The 6,999-nt window shown below is 58.3% G+C and overlaps 1 long non-coding RNA gene across 1 annotated transcript; it reads left to right on the forward strand.

Moving 5' to 3' along the window:
• The first annotated feature begins 2,082 nt into the window (after positions 1–2,082).
• LOC118155329 (uncharacterized) lies at positions 2,083–6,621 on the forward strand. The gene is made up of 3 exons (XR_004745684.3): positions 2,083–2,337; positions 3,147–3,244; positions 3,505–6,621. It is a non-coding gene; the product is annotated as an uncharacterized LOC118155329 (long non-coding RNA).
• Positions 6,622–6,999: the final 378 nt, after the last annotated feature.

Genomic DNA, 6,999 nt, shown 5'->3' on the forward strand with positions numbered 1-6,999 from the left:
TCGAGGCCTCAGGAAGCCTCCAGTCATGGCAGAAGCCAGAGGGGAGCCGGTGTGCCTGTGTGGGAGCAGTCTTAATATATCAGTTCCTTACTGGGAAAGGATACAGATTAGGATCGGCCAGAGGAGGGGAGGCGGTGGGCAGAGTCCAAGGAAAGTCCCCCAGGTGGAGCTCCTGCTGCCCCTCCCTGCGGGACTGGGACTCGTGACTCTCCTGCGTTGATGTGGTGGCATGAGTGAGGGCCAGCCTCAACCTGCAGGGTCCAGGTTCTCATTAGGGCTCTGCTATATGGCTTGGCTGATGGAGTGACCACCTGAGTGGTCAGCCCCTGTCCCTGGGCCGATTGATGCCATGTGGCTTCCGTCCCCCACCCTCGGCTACATGGCTGGTCTTTCTGACATGGCCAGTCCCACTCTGACAGCATCTCGGTGGCTGACCCCACCCTGTCACATCACTGGACTCTTGGGTATGACCCAAGGCCCTGGGCAAACAGTGACTCCTGTCAAGCAGGACATTGTGGAGGCCAGTTCCCAGAGGTTGAGGACAAAGGCCAGGCCTGTTTGGGGCAGGATTACGTCCTTTACAGCAAACCTTCCTGCCCACATGCACAAGTGAAGCCAGGAGAAAAGGGAGTAGCGTGTCTCCCCAGTGGGTCCGGAACACCCCTTTTCGGAGGCTGCTTGGAACTTTCTTATCTCTTTTTATTTCTGATTTCTGTTGAAATTCCCTAGAACTAATGCCTATTGTGTGTACCCGATTACAAAGGGAATGATTTTCCAGAGCATTTTTCCTGTCAGGAAAAAGGAGGCACCCTGCATTTTTCTCAGCGAGAGAGAAAGGTTCTTTTGAATAATTTTTTAATTTACTAAAAAATTTCTGATCCAACTGCTAAGGGGTTGCAGCCTTCCTGCAGAGAAGCATGCAGATGATGCTGTTTAATGTTTGCATGGCGCAGAGCACGGCCTGTTGCAGCCCAGGGGGTGTGCACCATGGTGCTTTAAAGTGACTCCTGCCCTGTCATTGGGTGAGGAGAACGGGTCCCCAGGCTGTGAAGGCCTCGTCCCTCCTCACAACCATAGGAACCAGGGTGAGGTCCCTCTCTTGGCTGGACCCAGTTTGACCCGGACTGTTCTCCAGACCAGAGGCTCAGTGAAAATGAGCTACCCTCCCCCGAGATGTTGTTATTCATTTCTTCCTGGGGTCTAAAAAAAGTCAAGTATTTTAAGGTCCGTGGAGTGTAAATGCTTTAGTGCCCGTAGCACCTGCGTCTGCGGTGATCGGCACCCATGGGGTAGGGCGTTGCATCCAGTGAGATGTTCAGCGTCACGTTCCCAGTGGGGCTTTTGCTATTAGTGGCTTTTAAAATTCTGCTGCCAGGATGCCCAGCATCAGGGACATTCGATTTCCTGAAACAGCAGGGCTGCCTTTGAGCTCCTTGGTCCACGCCCAGAGTTTCCAGTTCTCTCCTGAGCCAGGCACTGGGTCCCAGAGAGTCTCTTGAGAATGACAGAGACACAGGATGCCTGTGCTCGGAAGCCGTGCGGCGCCCCAGCCTAGCCACCCCAAGTTCTAGCAGTAGCAGGCTCCCACCTGCACAGAGAGCAGGCTGTCTACCTGCACCAGTGGGGAGGCGGGCATTCTGGGAGAGGAGGGGCCCTGGCTGGGTGGCCACGCCGTGGGTGGTGCTGAGGACCCACCGGTGGCCTAGCCCCCTGAGGGCTGCATGTTTTGAGGAGGCCCCACCTTGGGCCTGGCACGGATCCTCTTCCCCAGATCATCTCATGATTCTCAGGGCAACCCTGTGAGACAGATGAGTTCTTTCATTGCCCACTGTTGACACCTGCGGAGGTGGAGGTGCAGGGAGGGGACACATCTTGCTCAGGATCACACAGCCAGGATGTGCCGAGGCTGAGCTAGACCTGGACTCCCCCGCTTCATGGCCATGTGGGTTTCTGCAGGGCACCCTTCCCCCAGGAGGGCTGGTGTAGACCTGTGTTGAGTGCGGGACAGCCACCTGGAGAGCCACCCTTGGCCTTCATAGGTAGGAGCCAGCCCTAGTGTCTTCGGTCCTGACGCCAGGGGGCAGGATGAGACAGGGGAATGGAGCCTGTGCTGCAGGTGTTGCCGTCTCGCTGGCCTTTCCTGGGCCGCCGCTGCCGGCCGTCACTCTTGGTTCCCAGGATGGCTCTCGGGAAGGGTACCTGGGTGGTCCCCGGCGGCAGGCGGGGCCCAGAACCACACAGCTCCGTTGTTCACTGAAGGCCTTCAGAGTGTTCTGCGCAGGCTGGGATGGGGGCGGCAGCTGCCTCAGTGGAGAATGTGAATCTTTGGCTTCTCAGGTATCCAACACCTTGGCAAGCAGCAGGGAGGGAAATCACTGAATTAGGAACGTGTTTGTGAGAAGTGGCAACTGCTTCCGCTGGGCTCAGGGAGGGGCTGCGGGCTGAGCCCCTGTCAACAGCATGAATCCCAGTCACCGCCGCTCCCTCCCGGGCCCTCCTGGCAGGTTCTGAGCTGGCGAGGGGATTTCAGGGTGGTGGGTGCTGTGTTGAGGCTTTGCTCCCACCTCTGCCTCCCCCCTGCCCACTTTGCTGGTCTTTTCCTTCACGCAGTCTTTGCTGCCCAGAGGGACCCTCCCCTAGCTGTTTTCGGGAGCCCAGCCCTTCTGCCGAGTTTTTTAGGCCGCTCCTACCCACAGGGACCTTCCCATGGGGTGAGCCGAGCTGCAGATCCCCGAGTTCATACTGGCCTTAACCCACTGAGACCCAGGAGGCCCAGCAGGACTTGGAGTTCGGGCCGAGGTTCATCCGGCTCTCTCCTTCCTCCTGACCCACCCTCCCAGGCACGTTTTCTAGAAATCACTTCATCTCTTGCAGAGTCACCAGTTAATGGTGTTGGAGGAAGCTCTGGGACGAATGGGTCCGAATCCCTCATTTGCAGATGGGGATACTGAGGCCCACAACAGTTCAGGCCCTGAACTGAGCCTGGAACCCACCTCAGGGCTGGGTCTTGGCCTTGCCCATCTGTCTCCCTTGGTGGGGAGGGCTGCGTTCTTCTCTTGGCCCCCATTCCCTCCCCTATTTGCTCTTCCAAATCCTTTTCATCCTCCCCACACCCCAGCATCTCCTTTCTCTTCCGTTGTCTCCAGCCTTGCCCCTGGCTCTGCTTTGGGGCCTTTGCTTCTGGGCATGAGCCCCCCTGCCCCCGACCTCCAGTCCAGCAGGAAGAGTGGGCACCACTGGCCAGGTTTGTCTTGCTGTGGCCGCGTGTTTGGGAGGCCTGGGGAGGGGCTGACAGTCCCGGGGTTTCTGAGGATGAGGATGTGTGCCTTGGAGCTCTCCCAAGAGGCCAGTCTTGGTTTGACATGGGTGGTTCCCACAAACGCTGGGGCTGGGGGGTTTCCAGCCGCCCTCTGGGCTTGCACTTTGGACCTTTATCGCCAAGCCTTCAGGGCAGGGAAGGGGAGAGGGAATGAAACCGGTGCAGCCAGCAGGTCCCCCCAGCAGGTCCCCCCAGCTCCGCCTTCTGGAGAGCGCCAGTGCCGGGAGCAGAATGAAGCCTGCGTGGGTGCTCCTCCTGTCCGTCCTGAGCCAGGGCTGAGGTTTTCAGCAGCTGCAATGCCACAGGACCTGTGAGGAGAGATGGCACGTGAAGGTCTGGTGGCCGGCAGACTCTACGCAAAGGAGGCCTGGGAGTGCCATCCTGAAGGCCCCACTCTCCTCAGGGCCAGCTGCTGGCCATGGGTCAGACAGATCACTGCGACCCCACAGCCAATGCAAGCAGATGCAAGCGTGGTTGTTCCTTGTCCAGGGAGCTGCTACCTCGGGCTGCCAGGGCCTGGCATCTAGTGGGCACAGCCAAGCCCACGGGAGCAGAGCCGTGGCTTCCAGGGGCACATGATGCTGGCCTGACCTGGGCTGGCTGAGGGGCCCAGCCCGGGCAGGCATCTGGGCTCCCCTCAAGCAGACTGCCTGTCTGCTGCCTCATCTCCCGGGAGCAGAGCCTCAGCCTGCCTAGGTGCAGGTCATCCACACAGCTTGGCCACACCCAGGCCACCTCACAGTCACAGCCATGCCACCTGCTGAGCCCCGAGATGTGTGGGCCACATGCTGGCTGGCTGCTTCTGCTGTGTTCCTGCCACAGCTCTCCCCAGCTCTGTGGGCTGGAACCAGGAGAGGTGAAGGGGAGGCTGGGCAGAGGCAGGCTGGGCAGAGGCAGGCTCTTGCTCTTGGAGGCAGACGTGGGTTTCGGTGCCGCCCAGCTCTGACACCCAGGTCGGAGCTGCTGCCCTTCACAGTCCAGCACATTTCTGGTCCTGTCTCAGGCCTACTCCTTGAACCTGCCTCTGACCTCATGGGAGTGGGTTTCTCTGGCGACCAGACCCTGTGTGGCCTTCTGCTTATGCCTCTGCCATCTCATGGCACTGGGGGCTCAGTGACCCCAGTTGGACCTTGCTCTGTGGGAAGCAGCCTGGGGGCTACAGGAGGCAATGTGGGGGTCACCCCATCTCTTTGGAGTTGGATACAACCTCCCGTCTGGCCTTAACTGTGCTGACTCCTGACCTCTGACCTTCAAGCCTCCAGGCTCGGTCCAACTGGTAACTTTAAAGGACACGGCCTTTTGGTGTCTGGGCGGGACCCATGGATCGGTATGGGAGGGCAGCTGGATACACTTTCTGGGGTCCTCTGGACTCAGGGGGTGCTGTAATCCCCTCCTCTTTCTGGTGACCTGGTAGGGACACCTCCTCCCAGGGACACCCTGCAGGCCAAGCCCAGGTCCCCAGGTCGCCCTCTCTCTTCCAAGCATTTGAAAGACACTGACAGATGATAATGCTTCCCCTCTTCCAAGCATTTGAAAGACACTGGCAGATGATAATGCTTCCCCTCTTCCAAGCATTTGAAAGACACTGGCAGATGATAATGCTTCCCCCTCCTCCCATTTAGGCCTGAAAGTAAAATTGTATCCACATTAGGTTTGGCTGATGTTGCCATCAGGTAAACCTGATGTTAATGAAGCCGGGAGGTTCTCTTGTGCGGTATTTGGACAGGCTTGGCGTGGAAACCACCTGAGGTATTGTTGATCCATCTGTTCATCAAGTCGGTTTTTTTTTTTGAGATGGAGTCTCACTCTGTTGCCCAGGCTGGAGTGCAGTAGCACAAATCTCAGCTCGCTGCAACCTCCGCCTCCCGGGTTCTCCTGCCTCAGCCTCCCAAGTAGCTGGAATTATAAGCACACACCAACACACCTGGTTAATTTTTAATATTTTTGGTTGGGATGGGGTTTTGCCATGTTGGCCAGGCTGTCTCAAACTCAAGTGATCTGCCCACCTTGGCCTCCTAAAGCGCTGGGATTATAGGTGTGAGCCACCGTGCCTGGCATGTTCATCAAGTTTTTATTGAGTATCTATTGTGTGCTGGTATTGAGGTAGACTGGGGATCACAGCAGTGAATGTGGCTGCCTGAATGCCTCGTGAAGGCAGGGGTCTCACCGGGGAGATGGAAATGAACAGCAAACCCACATTGAGGTTGGTCCCAGCATCTGAGACCACACCAAGGGCGAAGGAGGGGCTGGCAGTGCTGAGGCAGGGCTGCGTCTCTCAGCATCCTGATGGGAAACCATCTCTGGCGGGAAAGCCAGGGATCCATGCACGAGTGCAGTGATGAGGCTGCCCACAGGGATGTCACAGGATGCGAGAATCAGCCAAAACCTATGGCCCCTGCAGCCACTGAGGGCTTGAGGGAGCCCTACGTGGTGACATCCAGGAATGTGGCTGAGCGTGGGTGTTGACCTTGCCGTTTGCTGGAGTGTTTGGGTCCTTGGACCATGTCAGTGACAGCTGTGTCACCATGGCCTCGCTGTCCCCAGGAAAACCTTCCTTTAGTAACTAACGCGTCCTCTGGAACCCCATGCCTATCTTCTGGGACTCTCGTCCTCCTCCTTTGTCTGACCCCGGGGGCTTACAGTTTCCCCAGTGCAGCTCTGGCTGTGGCCCTCAGCCCTGCTCTGGTTGGCCATGTCAGTGTCCTCCCTCGGCGTTCCCAACACTCTGCCTGGCTCTACGATGGCCACAGGCCTCCCTTGACTCCTACATGCCCCAGAAAGGGAAGACATTCCAGAGGAACTGTGACTCCCACCATTCTGCACAGTCATGGGTCCCTCCTCCACCCAGGCCCTCCATGGGATTTCTGTCCACATCCCCAGCTAGTGACCCCTCCCAGTCCCCACAGCTGGACCACCCCTCCATCCCGAGCATTCCGACACCTGCGTCTCTGTCACTACAGCCAGAGGGCTGGAGTGTCTTCTGTCAGCTCTCCATCTCTGCCATGGCTGGGAGCTATGTGTCCCAGAACCTACCTTGGGGGGTGGGGGTGGGGGTGGCAGACGCTGAATGCATGTGAGATGTGGGAAGGGAGAAGCAGAGCTGGGATGTGTGGGGGGGTCCTGGTGGCCACCGTGAGGGCGGTCACACTCAATGGTTTTGCTGATGCAGAGCTGAGATGTGGGGGGGTCCTGGTGGCCACTGTGAGGGCTGTCACACTCCATGGCTTTGCTGATGCAGAGCTGAGATGTGGAGGGTCCTGGTGGCCACTGTGAGGGCAGTCACACTCCATGGCTTTGCTGATGCAGAATTGAGATGTGGGGGGTCCTGGTGGCCACCGTGAGGGCTGTCACACTCAATGGTTTTGCTGATGCAGAGCTGAGATGTGGGGGGTCCTGCTGGCCACCGTGAGGGTGGTCACACTCCATGGCTTTGCTGATGCAGAGCTGGGATGTGGGGGGTCCTGCTGGCCACCGTGAGGGCGGTCACACTCCATGGCTTTGCTGATGCAGAGCTGGGATGTGGGGGGTCCTGCTGGCCACCATGAGGGCAGTCACACTCCATGGCTTTGCTGATGCAGAGCTGGGATGTGGGGGGTCCTGCTGGCCACCGTGAGGGCGGTCACACTTCATGGCTTTGCTGATGCAGTGGCTGCAGCAGACCCAGTGCTCTGCTGAATCTC

Source organism: Callithrix jacchus, chromosome 7 (genome assembly GCF_049354715.1).
Source record: "Callithrix jacchus isolate 240 chromosome 7, calJac240_pri, whole genome shotgun sequence".
Lineage (NCBI taxonomy): Eukaryota > Metazoa > Chordata > Mammalia > Primates > Cebidae > Callithrix > Callithrix jacchus.